Source organism: Lepisosteus oculatus, unplaced genomic scaffold, assembly GCF_040954835.1.
Source record: "Lepisosteus oculatus isolate fLepOcu1 unplaced genomic scaffold, fLepOcu1.hap2 HAP2_SCAFFOLD_101, whole genome shotgun sequence".
Classification (NCBI taxonomy): domain Eukaryota; kingdom Metazoa; phylum Chordata; class Actinopteri; order Semionotiformes; family Lepisosteidae; genus Lepisosteus; species Lepisosteus oculatus.
The window spans coordinates 148,190-167,732 of NW_027167653.1; positions in this window are offsets into that span (position 1 = coordinate 148,190).

Below are 19,543 nucleotides of genomic sequence, written 5' to 3' on the forward strand. Positions count from 1 at the left end.
GCTGAAAAACACGTTTTGAAAAGTGTACTGTAACTGCCCCATAACTTACATGGGGTTGACCAAACTTCCAGAAACATGTTTATTTCTGCTGAAAAACACGTTTTGACACTTTCTGCACACTGGGGTTAAGAGCAGAGTGTGTGGGCTCTTCTGAGCCTTGCAGTTACATAGGGATTCAGTTGTCTGAAAAAACGCGTTTATTTCGGGCTGAAAAACACGTTTTGAAAAGTGTACTGTAACTGCCCCATAACTTACATGGGGTTGACCAAACTTGCAGAAACATGTTTATTTCTGCTGAAAAACATGTTTTGACACTTTCTGCACACTGGGGTTAAGAGCAGAGTGTGTGGGCTCTTCTGAGCCTTGCAGTTACATAGGGATTCAGTTGTCTGAAAAAACGCGTTTATTTCGGGCTGAAAAACACGTTTTGAAAAAAGTGCTGTTACTGCCCCATAACTTACATGGGGTTGACCAAACTTGCAGAAACATGTTTATTTCTGCTGAAAAACATGTTTTGACACTTTCTGCACACTGGGGTTAAGAGCAGAGTGTGTGGGCTCTTCTAAGACTTGCAGTTACATAGGGATTCAGTTGTCTGAAAAAACGTGTTTATTTCGGGCTGAAAAACACGTTTTGAAAAGTGTACTGTAACTGCCCCATAACTTACATGGGGTTGACCAAACTTGCAGAAACATGTTTATTTCTGCTGAAAAACATGTTTTGACACTTTCTGCACACTGGGGTTAAGAGCTGAGTGTGTGGGCTCTTCTGAGCTTTGCAGTTACATAGGGATTCAGTTGTCTGAAAAAAGGCGTTTATTTCGGGCTGAAAAACACGTTTTGAAAAGTGTACTGTAACTGCCCCATAACTTACATGGGGTTGACCAAACTTCCAGAAACATGTTTATTTCTGCTGAAAAACACGTTTTGACACTTTCTGCACACTGGGGTTAAGAGCAGAGTGTGTGGGCTCTTCTGAGCCTTGCAGTTACATAGGGATTCAGTTGTCTGAAAAAACGCGTTTATTTCGGGCTGAAAAACACGTTTTGAAAAGTGTACTGTAACTGCCCCATAACTTACATGGGGTTGACCAAACTTCCAGAAACATGTTTATTTCTGCTGAAAAACACGTTTTGACACTTTCTGCACACTGGGGTTAAGAGCAGAGTGTGTGGGCTCTTCTGAGCCTTGCAGTTACATAGGGATTCAGTTGTCTGAAAAAAGTGTTTATTTCGGGCTGAAAAACACGTTTTGAAAAGTGTACTGTAACTGCCCCATAACTTACATGGGGTTGACCAAACTTGCAGAAACATGTTTATTTCTGCTGAAAAACATGTTTTGACACTTTCTGCACAGTGGGGTTAAGAGCTGAGTGTTAGGGCTCTTCTGAGCTTTGCAGTTACATAGGGATTCAGTTGTCTGAAAAAAAGGCGTTTATTTCGGGCTGAAAAACACGTTTTGAAAAAAGTGCTTTTACTGCCCCATAACTTACATGGGGTTGACCAAACTTGCAGAAACATGTTTATTTCTGCTGAAAAACATGTTTTGACACTTTCTGCACACTGGGGTTAAGAGCAGAGTGTGTGGGCTCTTCTGAGCCTTGCAGTTACATAGGGATTCAGTTGTCTGAAAAAACGCGTTTATTTCGGGCTGAAAAACACGTTTTGAAAAAAGTGCTGTTACTGCCCCATAACTTACATGGGGTTGACCAAACTTGCAGAAACATGTTTATTTCTGCTGTAAAACACGTTTTAACACTTTCTGCACACTGGGGTTAATAGCAGAGTGTGTGGGCTCTTCTGAGCCTTGCAGTTACATAGGGATTCAGTTGTCTGAAAAAACGTGTTTATTTCGGGCTGAAAAACACGTTTTGAAAAGTGTACTGTAACTGCCCCATAACTTACATGGGGTTGACCAAACTTGCAGAAACATGTTTATTTCTGCTGAAAAACATATTTTGACACTTTCTGCACACTGGGGTTAAGAGCTGAGTGTGTGGGCTCTTCTGAGCTTTGCAGTTACATAGGGATTCAGTTGTCTGAAAAAAAGCGTTTATTTCGGGCTGAAAAACACGTTTTGAAAAGTGTACTGTAACTGCCCCATAACTTACATGGGGTTGACCAAACTTCCAGAAACATGTTTATTTCTGCTGAAAAACACGTTTTGACACTTTCTGCACACTGGGGTTAAGAGCAGAGTGTGTGGGCTCTTCTGAGCCTTGCAGTTACATAGGGATTCAGTTGTCTGAAAAAACGTGTTTATTTCGGGCTGAAAAACACGTTTTGAAAAGTGTACTGTAACTGCCCCATAACTTACATGGGGTTGACCAAACTTGCAGAAACATGTTTATTTCTGCTGAAAAACATGTTTTGACACTTTCTGCACAGTGGGGTTAAGAGCTGAGTGTGTGGGCTCTTCTGAGCTTTGCAGTTACATAGGGATTCAGTTGTCTGAAAAAAGGCGTTTATTTCGGGCTGAAAAACACGTTTTGAAAAAAGTGCTGTTACTGCCCCATAACTTACATGGGGTTGACCAAACTTGCAGAAACATGTTTATTTCTGCTGAAAAACACGTTTTGACACTTTCTTCACACTGGGGTTAAGAGCAGAGTGTGTGGGCTCTTCTGAGCCTTGCAGTTACATAGGGATTCAGTTGTCTGGAAAAACGTGTTTATTTCGGGCTGAAAAACACGTTTTGAAAAGTGTACTGTAACTGCCCCATAACTTACATGGAGTTGACCAAACTTGCAGAAACATGTTTATTTCTGCTGAAAAACATGTGTTGACACTTTCTGCACACTGGGGTTAAGAGCTGAGTGTGTGGGCTCTTCTGAGCCTTGCAGTTACATAGGGATTCAGTTGTCTGAAAAAACGCGTTTATTTCGGGCTGAAAAACACGTTTTGAAAAAAGTGCTGTAACTGCCCCATAACTTACATGGGGTTGACCAAACTTCCAGAAACACGTTTATTTCTGCTGAAAAACACGTTTTGACACTTTCTGCACACTGGGGTTAAGAGCAGAGTGTGTGGGCTCTTCTGAGCTTTGCAGTTACATAGGGATTCAGTTGTCTGAAAAAAGGCGTTTATTTCGGGCTGAAAAACACGTTTTGAAAAGTGTACTGTAACTGCCCCATAACTTACATGGGGTTGACCAAACTTCCAGAAACATGTTTATTTCTGCTGAAAAACACGTTTTGACACTTTCTGCACACTGGGGTTAAGAGCAGAGTGTGTGGGCTCTTCTGAGCCTTGCAGTTACATAGGGATTCAGTTGTCTGAAAAAACGCGTTTATTTCGGGCTGAAAAACACGTTTTGAAAAGTGTACTGTAACTGCCCCATAACTTACATGGGGTTGACCAAACTTGCAGAAACATGTTTATTTCTGCTGAAAAACATGTTTTGACACTTTCTGCACACTGGGGTTAAGAGCAGAGTGTGTGGGCTCTTCTGAGCCTTGCAGTTACATAGGGATTCAGTTGTCTGAAAAAACGTGTTTATTTCGGGCTGAAAAACACGTTTTGAAAAGTGTACTGTAACTGCCCCATAACTTACATGGGGTTGACCAAACTTGCAGAAACATGTTTATTTCTGCTGAAAAACATATTTTGACACTTTCTGCACACTGGGGTTAAGAGCTGAGTGTGTGGGCTCTTCTGAGCTTTGCAGTTACATCGGGATTCAGTTGTCTGAAAAAAGGCGTTTATTTCGGGCTGAAAAACACGTTTTGAAAAGTGTACTGTAACTGCCCCATAACTTACATGGGGTTGACCAAACTTCCAGAAACATGTTTATTTCTGCTGAAAAACACGTTTTGACACTTTCTGCACACTGGGGTTAAGAGCAGAGTGTGTGGGCTCTTCTGAGCCTTGCAGTTACATAGGGATTCAGTTGTCTGAAAAAACGTGTTTATTTCGGGCTGAAAAACACGTTTTGAAAAGTGTACTGTAACTGCCCCATAACTTACATGGGGTTGACCAAACTTGCAGAAACATGTTTATTTCTGCTGAAAAACATGTTTTGACACTTTCTGCACAGTGGGGTTAAGAGCTGAGTGTGTGGGCTCTTCTGAGCTTTGCAGTTACATAGGGATTCAGTTGTCTGAAAAAAGGCGTTTATTTCGGGCTGAAAAACACGTTTTGAAAAAAGTGCTGTTACTGCCCCATAACTTACATGGGGTTGACCAAACTTGCAGAAACATGTTTATTTCTGCTGAAAAACACGTTTTGACACTTTCTTCACACTGGGGTTAAGAGCAGAGTGTGTGGGCTCTTCTGAGCCTTGCAGTTACATAGGGATTCAGTTGTCTGGAAAAACGTGTTTATTTCGGGCTGAAAAACACGTTTTGAAAAGTGTACTGTAACTGCCCCATAACTTACATGGGGTTGACCAAACTTGCAGAAACATGTTTATTTCTGCTGAAAAACATGTGTTGACACTTTCTGCACACTGGGGTTAAGAGCTGAGTGTGTGGGCTCTTCTGAGCCTTGCAGTTACATAGGGATTCAGTTGTCTGAAAAAACGCGTTTATTTCGGGCTGAAAAACACGTTTTGAAAAAAGTGCTGTTTACTGCCCCATAACTTACATGGGGTTGACCAAACTTCCAGAAACACGTTTATTTCTGCTGAAAAACACGTTTTGACACTTTCTGCACACTGGGGTTAAGAGCAGAGTGTGTGGGCTCTTCTGAGCCTTGCAGTTACATAGGGATTCAGTTGTCTGAAAAAACGCATTTATTTCGGGCTGAAAAACACGTTTTGAAAAAAGTGCTGTTACTGCCCCATAACTTACATGGGGTTGACCAAACTTGCAGAAACATGTTTATTTCTGCTGAAAAACATGTTTTGACACTTTCTGCACACTGGGGTTAAGAGCTGAGTGTGTGGGCTCTTCTGAGCTTTGCAGTTACATAGGGATTCAGTTGTCTGAAAAAACGCGTTTATTTCGGGCTGAAAAACACGTTTTGAAAAAAGTGCTGTTACTGCCCCATAACTTACATGGGGTTGACCAAACTTGCAGAAACATGTTTATTTCTGCTGAAAAACACGTTTTGACACTTTCTGCACACTGGGGTTAAGAGCAGAGTGTGTGGGCTCTTCTGAGCCTTGCAGTTACATAGGGATTCAGTTGTCTGAAAAAACGTGTTTATTTCGGGCTGAAAAACACGTTTTGAAAAGTGTACTGTAACTGCCCCATAACTTACATGGGGTTGACCAAACTTGCAGAAACATGTTTATTTCTGCTGAAAAACATATTTTGACACTTTCTGCACACTGGGGTTAAGAGCTGAGTGTGTGGGCTCTTCTGAGCTTTGCAGTTACATCGGGATTTAGTTGTCTGAAAAAAGGCGTTTATTTCGGGCTGAAAAACACGTTTTGAAAAGTGTACTGTAACTGCCCCATAACTTACATGGGGTTGACCAAACTTGCAGAAACATGTTTATTTCTGCTGAAAAACACGTTTTGACACTTTCTGCACACTGGGGTTAAGAGCAGAGTGTGTGGGCTCTTCTGAGCCTTGCAGTTACATAGGGATTCAGTTGTCTGAAAAAACGTGTTTATTTCGGGCTGAAAAACACGTTTTGAAAAGTGTACTGTAACTGCCCCATAACTTACATGGGGTTGACCAAACTTGCAGAAACATGTTTATTTCTGCTGAAAAACATGTTTTGACACTTTCTGCACACTGGGGTTAAGAGCTGAGTGTGTGGGCTCTTCTGAGCTTTGCAGTTACATAGGGATTCAGTTGTCTGAAAAAAGGCGTTTATTTCGGGCTGAAAAACACGTTTTGAAAAAAGTGCTGTTACTGCCCCATAACTTACATGGGGTTGACCAAACTTGCAGAAACATGTTTATTTCTGCTGAAAAACACGTTTTGACACTTTCTTCACACTGGGGTTAAGAGCAGAGTGTGTGGGCTCTTCTGAGCCTTGCAGTTACATAGGGATTCAGTTGTCTGGAAAAACGTGTTTATTTCGGGCTGAAAAACACGTTTTGAAAAGTGTACTGTAACTGCCCCATAACTTACATGGGGTTGACCAAACTTGCAGAAACATGTTTATTTCTGCTGAAAAACATGTGTTGACACTTTCTGCACACTGGGGTTAAGAGCTGAGTGTGTGGGCTCTTCTGAGCCTTGCAGTTACATAGGGATTCAGTTGTCTGAAAAAACGCGTTTATTTCGGGCTGAAAAACACGTTTTGAAAAAAGTGCTGTAACTGCCCCATAACTTACATGGGGTTGACCAAACTTCCAGAAACACGTTTATTTCTGCTGAAAAACACGTTTTGACACTTTCTGCACACTGGGGTTAAGAGCAGAGTGTGTGGGCTCTTCTGAGCCTTGCAGTTACATAGGGATTCAGTTGTCTGAAAAAACGCATTTATTTCGGGCTGAAAAACACGTTTTGAAAAAAGTGCTGTTACTGCCCCATAACTTACATGGGGTTGACCAAACTTGCAGAAACATTTTATTTCTGCTGAAAAACATGTTTTGACACTTTCTGCACACTGGGGTTAAGAGTTGAGTGTGTGGGCTCTTCTGAGCTTTGCAGTTACATAGGGATTCAGTTGTCTGAAAAAACGCATTTATTTCGGGCTGAAAAACACGTTTTGAAAAGTGTACTGTAACTGCCCCATAACTTACATGGGGTTGACCAAACTTGCAGAAACATGTTTATTTCTGCTGAAAAACATGTGTTGACACTTTCTGCAAACTGGGGTTAAGAGCAGAGTGTGTGGGCTCTTCTGAGCCTTGCAGTTACATAGGGATTCAGTTGTCTGAAAAAAGTCGTTTATTTCGGGCTGAAAAACACGTTTTGAAAAGTGTACTGTAACTGCCCCATAACTTACATGGGGTTGACCAAACTTGCAGAAACATGTTTATTTCTGCTGAAAAACACGTTTTGACACTTTCTGCACACTGGGGTTAAGAGCAGAGTGTGTGGGCTCTTCTGAGCCTTGCAGTTACATAGGGATTCAGTTGTCTGAAAAAACGCGTTTATTTCGGGCTGAAAAACACGTTTTGAAAAAAGTGCTGTTTACTGCCCCATAACTTACATGGGGTTGACCAAACTTGCAGAAACATGTTTATTTCTGCTGAAAAACATGTTTTGACACTTTCTGCACACTGGGGTTAAGAGCTGAGTGTGTGGGCTCTTCTGAGCTTTGCAGTTACATAGGGATTCAGTTGTCTGAAAAAAGTCGTTTATTTCGGGCTGAAAAACACGTTTTGAAAAGTGTACTGTAACTGCCCCATAACTTACATGGGTTTGACCAAACTTCCAGAAACATGTTTATTTCTGCTGAAAAACACGTTTTGACACTTTCTGCACACTGGGGTTAAGAGCAGAGTGTGTGGGCTCTTCTGAGCCTTGCAGTTACATAGGGATTCAGTTGTCTGAAAAAACGCGTTTATTTCGGGCTGAAAAACACGTTTTGAAAAAAGTGCTGTTTACTGCCCCATAACTTACATGGGGTTGACCAAACTTACAGAAACATGTTTATTTCTGCTGAAAAACACGTTTTGACACTTTCTGCACACTGGGGTTAAGAGCAGAGTGTGTGGGCTCTTCTGAGCCTTGCAGTTACATAGGGATTCAGTTGTCTGAAAAAACGTGTTTATTTCGGGCTGAAAAACACGTTTTGAAAAAATTGCTGTTACTGCCCCATAACTTACATGGGGTTGACCAAACTTGCAGAAACATGTTTATTTCTGCTGAAAAACATGTTTTGACACTTTCTGCACACTGGGGTTAAGAGCTGAGTGTGTGGGCTCTTCTGAGCTTTGCAGTTACATAGGGATTCAGTTGTCTGAAAAAAGTCGTTTATTTCGGGCTGAAAAACACGTTTTGAAAAGTGTACTGTAACTGCCCCATAACTTACATGGGTTTGACCAAACTTCCAGAAACATGTTTATTTCTGCTGAAAAACACGTTTTGACACTTTCTGCACACTGGGGTTAAGAGCAGAGTGTGTGGGCTCTTCTGAGCCTTGCAGTTACATAGGGATTCAGTTGTCTGAAAAAACGCGTTTATTTCTGGCTGAAAAACACGTTTTGAAAAAATTGCTGTTACTGCCCCATAACTTACATGGGGTTGACCAAACTTGCAGAAACATGTTTATTTCTGCTGAAAAACACGTTTTAACACTTTCTGCACACTGTGGTTAAGAGCAGAGTGTATGGGCTCTTCTGAGCCTTGCAGTTACATAGGGATTCAGTTGTCTGAAAAAAGGCGTTTATTTCGGGCTGAAAAACACGTTTTGAAAAGTGTACTGTAACTGCCCCATAACTTACATGGGGTTGACCAAACTTGCAGAAACATGTTTATTTCTGCTGAAAAACACGTTTTGACACTTTCTGCACTCTGGGGTTAAGAGCACAGTGTGTGGGCTCTTCTGAGCCTTGCAGTTACATAGGGATTCAGTTGTCTGAAAAAAAGCGTTTATTTCGGGCTGAAAAACACGTTTTGAAAAAAGTGCTGTTACTGCCCAATAAGTTACATGGGGTTGACCAAACTTGCAGAAACATGTTTATTTCTGCTGAAAAACACGTTTTGACATTTTCTGCACACTAGGGTTAAGAGCAGAGTGTGTGGGCTCTTCTGAGCCTTGCAGTTACATAGGGATTCAGTTGTCTGAAAAAACGCGTTTATTTCGGGCTGAAAAACACGTTTTGAAAAAAGTGCTGTTACTGCCCCAGAACTTACATGGGGTTGACCAAACTTGCAGAAACATGTTTATTTCTGCTGGAAAAACACGTTTTGACACTTTCTGCACACTAGGGTTAAGAGCAGAGTGTGTGGGCTCTTCTGAGCCTTGCAGTTACATAGGGATTCAGTTGTCTGAAAAAACGCGTTTATTTCGGGCTGAAAAACACGTTTTGAAAAAAGTGCTGTTACTGCCCCATAACTTACATGGGGTTGACCAAACTTGCAGAAACATGTTTATTTCTGCTGAAAAACATGTTTTGACACTTTCTGCACACTGGGGTTAAGAGCTGAGTGTGTGGGCTCTTCTGAGCCTTGCAGTTACATAGGGATTCAGTTGTGTAAAAAACGCGTTTATTTCGGGCTGAAAAACACGTTTTGAAAAAAGTGCTGTTACTGCCCCATAACTTACATGGGGTTGACCAAACTTGCAGAAACATGTTTATTTCTGCTGAAAAACATGTTTTGACACTTTCTGCACACTGGGGTTAAGAGCAGAGTGTGTGGGCTCTTCTGAGCCTTGCAGTTACATAGGGATTCAGTTGTATGAAAAAACGTGTTTATTTCGGGCTGAAAAACACGTTTTGAAAAGTGTACTGTAACTGCCCCATAACTTACATGGGGTTGACCAAACTTGCAGAAACATGTTTATTTCTGCTGAAAAACATGTTTTGACACTTTCTGCACACTGGGGTTAAGAGCTGAGTGTGTGAGCTCTTCTGACCTTTGCAATTACATAGGGATTCAGTTGTCTGAAAAAAGGCGTTTATTTCGGGCTGAAAAACACGTTTTGAAAAGTGTACTGTAACTGCCCCATAACTTACATGGCGTTGACCAAACTTCCGGAAACATGTTTATTTCTGCTGAAAAACACGTTTTAACACTTTCTGCCACTGGGGTTAAGAGCAGAGTGTATGGGCTCTTCTGAGCCTTGCAGTTACATAGGGATTCAGTTGTCTGAAAAAAGGCGTTTATTTCGGGCTGAAAAACACGTTTTGAAAAGTGTACTGTAACTGCCCCATAACTTACATGGGGTTGACCAAACTTGCAGAAACATGTTTATTTCTGCTGAAAAACATGTTTTGACACTTTCTGCACACTGGGGTTAAGAGCTGAGTGTGTGGGCTCTTCTGAGCCTTGCAGTTACAAAGGGATTCAGTTGTCTGAAAAAAGGCGTTTATTTCGGGCTGAAAAACACGTTTTGAAAAAAGTGCTGTTACTGCCCAATAAGTTACATGGGGTTGACCAAACTTGCAGAAACATGTTTATTTCTGCTGAAAAACACGTTTTGACACTTTCTGCACACTGGGGTTAAGAGCAGAGTGTGTGGGCTCTTCTGAGCCTTGCAGTTACATAGGGATTCAGTTGTCTGAAAAAACGCGTTTATTTCGGGCTGAAAAACACGTTTTGAAAAAAGTGCTGTTACTGCCCCATAACTTACATGGTGTTGACCAAACTTGCAGAAACATGTTTATTTCTGCTGAAAAACACGTTTTAACACTTTCTGCACACTGTGGTTAAGAGCAGAGTGTATGGGCTCTTCTGAGCCTTGCAGTTACATAGGGATTCAGTTGTCTGAAAAAAGGCGTTTATTTCGGGCTGAAAAACACGTTTTGAAAAGTGTACTGTAACTGCCCCATAACTTACATGGGGTTGACCAAACTTGCAGAAACATGTTTATTTCTGCTGAAAAACACGTTTTGACACTTTCTGCACTCTGGGGTTAAGAGCAGAGTATATGGGCTCTTCTGAGCCTTGCAGTTACATAGGGATTCAGTTGTCTGAAAAAACGCGTTTATTTCGTGCTGAAAAACACGTTTTGAAAAAAGTGCTGTTACTGCCCCATAACTTACATGGGGTTGACCAAACTTGCAGAAACATGTTTATTTCTGCTGAAAAACATGTTTTGACACTTTCTGCACACTGGGGTTAAGATCTGAGTGTGTGGGCTCTTCTGAGCCTTGCAGTTACATAGGGATTCAGTTGTCTGAAAAAAGGCGTTTATTTCGGGCTGAAAAACACGTTTTGAAAAGTGTACTGTAACTGCCCCATAACTTACATGGGGTTGACCAAACTTGCAGAAACATGTTTATTTCTGCTGAAAAACACGTTTTGACACTTTCTGCACACTGGGGTTAAGAGCAGAGTGTGTGGGCTCTTCTGAGCCTTGCAGTTACATAGGGATTCAGTTGTCTGAAAAAACGCGTTTATTTCGGGCTGAAAAACACGTTTTGAAAAAAGTGCTTTTACTGCCCCATAACTTACATGGGGTTGACCAAACTTGCAGAAACATGTTTATTTCTGCTGAAAAAAATGTTTTGACACTTTCTGCACACTGGGGTTAATAGCAGAGTGTGTGGGCTCTTCTGAGCCTTGCAGTTACATAGGGATTCAGTTGTCTGAAAAAAGGCGTTTATTTCGGGCTAAAAAACACGTTTTGAAAAGTGTACTGTAACTGCCCCATAACTTACATGGGGTTGACCAAACTTGCAGAAACATGTTTATTTCTGCTGAAAAACACGTTTTAACACTTTCTGCACACTGTGGTTAAGAGCAGAGTGTATGGGCTCTTCTGAGCCTTGCAGTTACATAGGGATTCAGTTGTCTGAAAAAAGGCGTTTATTTCGGGCTGAAAAACACGTTTTGAAAAGTGTACTGTAACTGCCCCATAACTTACATGGGGTTGACCAAACTTGCAGAAACATGTTTATTTCTGCTGAAAAACACGTTTTGACACTTTCTGCACACTGGGGTTAAGAGCAGAGTGTGTGGGCTCTTCTGAGCCTTGCAGTTACATAGGGATTCAGTTGTCTGAAAAAACGCGTTTATTTCGGGCTGAAAAACACGTTTTGAAAAAAGTGCTGTTTACTGCCCCATAACTTACATGGGGTTGACCAAACTTGCAGAAACATGTTTATTTCTGCTGAAAAACATGTTTTGACACTTTCTGCACACTGGGGTTAAGAGCTGAGTGTGTGGGCTCTTCTGAGCTTTGCAGTTACATAGGGATTCAGTTGTCTGAAAAAAGTCGTTTATTTCGGGCTGAAAAACACGTTTTGAAAAGTGTACTGTAACTGCCCCATAACTTACATGGGTTTGACCAAACTTCCAGAAACATGTTTATTTCTGCTGAAAAACACGTTTTGACACTTTCTGCACACTGGGGTTAAGAGCTGAGTGTGTGGGCTCTTCTGAGCCTTGCAGTTACATAGGGATTCAGTTGTCTGAAAAAACGCGTTTATTTCGGGCTGAAAAACACGTTTTGAAAAAAGTGCTGTAACTGCCCCATAACTTACATGGGGTTGACCAAACTTCCAGAAACACGTTTATTTCTGCTGAAAAACACGTTTTGACACTTTCTGCACACTGGGGTTAAGAGCAGAGTGTGTGGGCTCTTCTGAGCCTTGCAGTTACATAGGGATTCAGTTGTCTGAAAAAACGCATTTATTTCGGGCTGAAAAACACGTTTTGAAAAAAGTGCTGTTACTGCCCCATAACTTACATGGGGTTGACCAAACTTGCAGAAACATGTTTATTTCTGCTGAAAAACATGTTTTGACACTTTCTGCACACTGGGGTTAAGAGCTGAGTGTGTGGGCTCTTCTGAGCTTTGCAGTTACATAGGGATTCAGTTGTCTGAAAAAACGCATTTATTTCGGGCTGAAAAACACGTTTTGAAAAGTGTACTGTAACTGCCCCATAACTTACATGGGGTTGACCAAACTTGCAGAAACATGTTTATTTCTGCTGAAAAACATGTGTTGACACTTTCTGCAAACTGGGGTTAAGAGCAGAGTGTGTGGGCTCTTCTGAGCCTTGCAGTTACATAGGGATTCAGTTGTCTGAAAAAAGTCGTTTATTTCGGGCTGAAAAACACGTTTTGAAAAGTGTACTGTAACTGCCCCATAACTTACATGGGGTTGACCAAACTTGCAGAAACATGTTTATTTCTGCTGAAAAACACGTTTTGACACTTTCTGCACACTGGGGTTAAGAGCAGAGTGTGTGGGCTCTTCTGAGCCTTGCAGTTACATAGGGATTCAGTTGTCTGAAAAAACGCGTTTATTTCGGGATGAAAAACACGTTTTGAAAAAAGTGCTGTTTACTGACCCATAACTTACATGGGGTTGACCAAACTTGCAGAAACATGTTTATTTCTGCTGAAAAACATGTTTTGACACTTTCTGCACACTGGGGTTAAGAGCTGAGTGTGTGGGCTCTTCTGAGCTTTGCAGTTACATAGGGATTCAGTTGTCTGAAAAAAGTCGTTTATTTCGGGCTGAAAAACACGTTTTGAAAAGTGTACTGTAACTGCCCCATAACTTACATGGGTTTGACCAAACTTCCAGAAACATGTTTATTTCTGCTGAAAAACACGTTTTGACACTTTCTGCACACTGGGGTTAAGAGCAGAGTGTGTGGGCTCTTCTGAGCCTTGCAGTTACATAGGGATTCAGTTGTCTGAAAAAACGCGTTTATTTCGGGCTGAAAAACACGTTTTGAAAAAAGTGCTGTTTACTGCCCCATAACTTACATGGGGTTGACCAAACTTACAGAAACATGTTTATTTCTGCTGAAAAACACGTTTTGACACTTTCTGCACACTGGGGTTAAGAGCAGAGTGTGTGGGCTCTTCTGAGCCTTGCAGTTACATAGGGATTCAGTTGTCTGAAAAAACGTGTTTATTTCGGGCTGAAAAACACGTTTTGAAAAAATTGCTGTTACTGCCCCATAACTTACATGGGGTTGACCAAACTTGCAGAAACATGTTTATTTCTGCTGAAAAACATGTTTTGACACTTTCTGCACACTGGGGTTAAGAGCTGAGTGTGTGGGCTCTTCTGAGCTTTCCAGTTACATAGGGATTCAGTTGTCTGAAAAAAGTCGTTTATTTCGGGCTGAAAAACACGTTTTGAAAAGTGTACTGTAACTGCCCCATAACTTACATGGGTTTGACCAAACTTCCAGAAACATGTTTATTTCTGCTGAAAAACACGTTTTGACACTTTCTGCACACTGGGGTTAAGAGCAGAGTGTGTGGGCTCTTCTGAGCCTTGCAGTTACATAGGGATTCAGTTGTCTGAAAAAACGCGTTTATTTCTGGCTGAAAAACACGTTTTGAAAAAATTGCTGTTACTGCCCCATAACTTACATGGGGTTGACCAAACTTGCAGAAACATGTTTATTTCTGCTGAAAAACACGTTTTAACACTTTCTGCACACTGTGGTTAAGAGCAGAGTGTATGGGCTCTTCTGAGCCTTGCAGTTACATAGGGATTCAGTTGTCTGAAAAAAGGCGTTTATTTCGGGCTGAAAAACACGTTTTGAAAAGTGTACTGTAACTGCCCCATAACTTACATGGGGTTGACCAAACTTGCAGAAACATGTTTATTTCTGCTGAAAAACACGTTTTGACACTTTCTGCACTCTGGGGTTAAGAGCACAGTGTGTGGGCTCTTCTGAGCCTTGCAGTTACATAGGGATTCAGTTGTCTGAAAAAAAGCGTTTATTTCGGGCTGAAAAACACGTTTTGAAAAAAGTGCTGTTACTGCCCAATAAGTTACATGGGGTTGACCAAACTTGCAGAAACATGTTTATTTCTGCTGAAAAACACGTTTTGACATTTTCTGCACACTAGGGTTAAGAGCAGAGTGTGTGGGCTCTTCTGAGCCTTGCAGTTACATAGGGATTCAGTTGTCTGAAAAAAGTCGTTTATTTCGGGCTGAAAAACACGTTTTGAAAAGTGTACTGTAACTGCCCCATAACTTACATGGGGTTGACCAAACTTGCAGAAACATGTTTATTTCTGCTGAAAAACACGTTTTGACACTTTCTGCACACTGGGGTTAAGAGCAGAGTGTGTGGGCTCTTCTGAGCCTTGCAGTTACATAGGGATTCAGTTGTCTGAAAAAACGTGTTTATTTCGGGCTGAAAAACACGTTTTGAAAAAATTGCTGTTACTGCCCCATAACTTACATGGGGTTGACCAAACTTGCAGAAACATGTTTATTTCTGCTGAAAAACATGTTTTGACACTTTCTGCACACTGGGGTTAAGAGCTGAGTGTGTGGGCTCTTCTGAGCTTTGCAGTTACATAGGGATTCAGTTGTCTGAAAAAAGTCGTTTATTTCGGGCTGAAAAACACGTTTTGAAAAGTGTACTGTAACTGCCCCATAACTTACATGGGTTTGACCAAACTTCCAGAAACATGTTTATTTCTGCTGAAAAACACGTTTTGACACTTTCTGCACACTGGGGTTAAGAGCAGAGTGTGTGGGCTCTTCTGAGCCTTGCAGTTACATAGGGATTCAGTTGTCTGAAAAAACGCGTTTATTTCTGGCTGAAAAACACGTTTTGAAAAAATTGCTGTTACTGCCCCATAACTTACATGGGGTTGACCAAACTTGCAGAAACATGTTTATTTCTGCTGAAAAACACGTTTTAACACTTTCTGCACACTGTGGTTAAGAGCAGAGTGTATGGGCTCTTCTGAGCCTTGCAGTTACATAGGGATTCAGTTGTCTGAAAAAAGGCGTTTATTTCGGGCTGAAAAACACGTTTTGAAAAGTGTACTGTAACTGCCCCATAACTTACATGGGGTTGACCAAACTTGCAGAAACATGTTTATTTCTGCTGAAAAACACGTTTTGACACTTTCTGCACTCTGGGGTTAAGAGCACAGTGTGTGGGCTCTTCTGAGCCTTGCAGTTACATAGGGATTCAGTTGTCTGAAAAAAAGCGTTTATTTCGGGCTGAAAAACACGTTTTGAAAAAAGTGCTGTTACTGCCCAATAAGTTACATGGGGTTGACCAAACTTGCAGAAACATGTTTATTTCTGCTGAAAAACACGTTTTGACATTTTCTGCACACTAGGGTTAAGAGCAGAGTGTGTGGGCTCTTCTGAGCCTTGCAGTTACATAGGGATTCAGTTGTCTGAAAAAACGCGTTTATTTCGGGCTGAAAAACACGTTTTGAAAAAAGTGCTGTTACTGCCCCATAACTTACATGGGGTTGACCAAACTTGCAGAAACATGTTTATTTCTGCTGGAAAAACACGTTTTGACACTTTCTGCACACTAGGGTTAAGAGCAGAGTGTGTGGGCTCTTCTGAGCCTTGCAGTTACATAGGGATTCAGTTGTCTGAAAAAACGCGTTTATTTCGGGCTGAAAAACACGTTTTGAAAAAAGTGCTGTTACTGCCCCATAACTTACATGGGGTTGACCAAACTTGCAGAAACATGTTTATTTCTGCTGAAAAACATGTTTTTACACTTTCTGCACACTGGGGTTAAGAGCTGAGTGTGTGGGCTCTTCTGAGCCTTGCAGTTACATAGGGATTCAGTTGTGTAAAAAACGCGTTTATTTCGGGCTGAAAAACACGTTTTGAAAAAAGTGCTGTTACTGCCCCATAACTTACATGGGGTTGACCAAACTTGCAGAAACATGTTTATTTCTGCTGAAAAACATGTTTTGACACTTTCTGCACACTGGGGTTAAGAGCAGAGTGTGTGGGCTCTTCTGAGCCTTGCAGTTACATAGGGATTCAGTTGTATGAAAAAACGTGTTTATTTCGGGCTGAAAAACACGTTTTGAAAAGTGTACTGTAACTGCCCCATAACTTACATGGGGTTGACCAAACTTGCAGAAACATGTTTATTTCTGCTGAAAAACATGTTTTGACACTTTCTGCACACTGGGGTTAAGAGCTGAGTGTGTGAGCTCTTCTGACCTTTGCAATTACATAGGGATTCAGTTGTCTGAAAAAAGGCGTTTATTTCGGGCTGAAAAACACGTTTTGAAAAGTGTACTGTAACTGCCCCATAACTTACATGGCGTTGACCAAACTTCCGGAAACATGTTTATTTCTGCTGAAAAACACGTTTTAACACTTTCTGCCACTGGGGTTAAGAGCAGAGTGTATGGGCTCTTCTGAGCCTTGCAGTTACATAGGGATTCAGTTGTCTGAAAAAAGGCGTTTATTTCGGGCTGAAAAACACGTTTTGAAAAGTGTACTGTAACTGCCCCATAACTTACATGGGGTTGACCAAACTTGCAGAAACATGTTTATTTCTGCTGAAAAACATGTTTTGACACTTTCTGCACACTGGGGTTAAGAGCTGAGTGTGTGGGCTCTTCTGAGCCTTGCAGTTACAAAGGGATTCAGTTGTCTGAAAAAAGGCGTTTATTTCGGGCTGAAAAACACGTTTTGAAAAAAGTGCTGTTACTGCCCAATAAGTTACATGGGGTTGACCAAACTTGCAGAAACATGTTTATTTCTGCTGAAAAACACGTTTTGACACTTTCTGCACACTGGGGTTAAGAGCAGAGTGTGTGGGCTCTTCTGAGCCTTGCAGTTACATAGGGATTCAGTTGTCTGAAAAAACGCGTTTATTTCGGGCTGAAAAACACGTTTTGAAAAAAGTGCTGTTACTGCCCCATAACTTACATGGTGTTGACCAAACTTGCAGAAACATGTTTATTTCTGCTGAAAAACACGTTTTAACACTTTCTGCACACTGTGGTTAAGAGCAGAGTGTATGGGCTCTTCTGAGCCTTGCAGTTACATAGGGATTCAGTTGTCTGAAAAAAGGCGTTTATTTCGGGCTGAAAAACACGTTTTGAAAAGTGTACTGTAACTGCCCCATAACTTACATGGGGTTGACCAAACTTGCAGAAACATGTTTATTTCTGCTGAAAAACACGTTTTGACACTTTCTGCACTCTGGGGTTAAGAGCAGAGTATATGGGCTCTTCTGAGCCTTGCAGTTACATAGGGATTCAGTTGTCTGAAAAAACGCGTTTATTTCGTGCTGAAAAACACGTTTTGAAAAAAGTGCTGTTACTGCCCCATAACTTACATGGGGTTGACCAAACTTGCAGAAACATGTTTATTTCTGCTGAAAAACATGTTTTGACACTTTCTGCACACTGGGGTTAAGATCTGAGTGTGTGGGCTCTTCTGAGCCTTGCAGTTACATAGGGATTCAGTTGTCTGAAAAAAGGCGTTTATTTCGGGCTGAAAAACACGTTTTGAAAAGTGTACTGTAACTGCCCCATAACTTACATGGGGTTGACCAAACTTGCAGAAACATGTTTATTTCTGCTGAAAAACACGTTTTGACACTTTCTGCACACTGGGGTTAAGAGCAGAGTGTGTGGGCTCTTCTGAGCCTTGCAGTTACATAGGGATTCAGTTGTCTGAAAAAACGCGTTTATTTCGGGCTGAAAAACACGTTTTGAAAAAAGTGCTTTTACTGCCCCATAACTTACATGGGGTTGACCAAACTTGCAGAAACATGTTTATTTCTGCTGAAAAAAATGTTTTGACACTTTCTGCACACTGGGGTTAATAGCAGAGTGTGTGGGCTCTTCTGAGCCTTGCAGTTACATAGGGATTCAGTTGTCTGAAAAAAGGCGTTTATTTCGGGCTAAAAAACACGTTTTGAAAAGTGTACTGTAACTGCCCCATAACTTACATGGGGTTGACCAAACTTGCAGAAACATGTTTATTTCTGCTGAAAAACACGTTTTGACACTTTCTGCACTCTGGGGTTAAGAGCAGAGTATATGGGCTCTTCTGAGCCTTGCAGTTACATAGGGATTCAGTTGTCTGAAAAAACGCGTTTATTTCGTGCTGAAAAACACGTTTTGAAAAAAGTGCTGTTACTGCCCCATAACTTACATGGGGTTGACCAAACTTGCAGAAACATGTTTATTTCTGCTGAAAAACATGTTTTGACACTTTCTGCACACTGGGGTTAAGATCTGAGTGTGTGGGCTCTTCTGAGCCTTGCAGTTACATAGGGATTCAGTTGTCTGAAAAAACGCGTTTATTTCGGGCTGAAAAACACGTTTTGAAAAAAGTGCTTTTACTGCCCCATAACTTACATGGGGTTGACCAAACTTGCAGAAACATGTTTATTTCTGCTGAAAAAAATGTTTTGACACTTTCTGCACACTGGGGTTAATAGCAGAGTGTGTGGGCTCTTCTGAGCCTTGCAGTTACATAGGGATTCAGTTGTCTGAAAAAAGGCGTTTATTTCGGGCTAAAAAACACGTTTTGAAAAGTGTACTGTAACTGCCCCATAACTTACATGGGGTTGACCAAACTTGCAGAAACATGTTTATTTCTGCTGAAAAACACGTTTTAACACTTTCTGCACACTGTGGTTAAGAGCAGAGTGTATGGGCTCTTCTGAGCCTTGCAGTTACATAGGGATTCAGTTGTCTGAAAAAAGGCGTTTATTTCGGGCTGAAAAACACGTTTTGAAAAGTGTACTGTAACTGCCCCATAACTTACATGGGGTTGACCAAACTTGCAGAAACATGTTTATTTCTGCTGAAAAACACGTTTTGACACTTTCTGCACACTGGGGTTAAGAGCAGAGTGTGTGGGCTCTTCTGAGCCTTGCAGTTACATAGGGATTCAGTTGTCTGAAAAAACGCGTTTATTTCGGGCTGAAAAACACGTTTTGAAAAAAGTGCTGTTTACTGCCCCATAACTTACATGGGGTTGACCAAACTTGCAGAAACATGTTTATTTCTGCTGAAAAACATGTTTTGACACTTTCTGCACACTGGGGTTAAGAGCTGAGTGTGTGGGCTCTTCTGAGCTTTGCAGTTACATAGGGATTCAGTTGTCTGAAAAAAGTCGTTTATTTCGGGCTGAAAAACACGTTTTGAAAAGTGTACTGTAACTGCCCCATAACTTACATGGGTTTGACCAAACTTCCAGAAACATGTTTATTTCTGCTGAAAAACACGTTTTGACACTTTCTGCACACTGGGGTTAAGAGCTGAGTGTGTGGGCTCTTCTGAGCCTTGCAGTTACATAGGGAT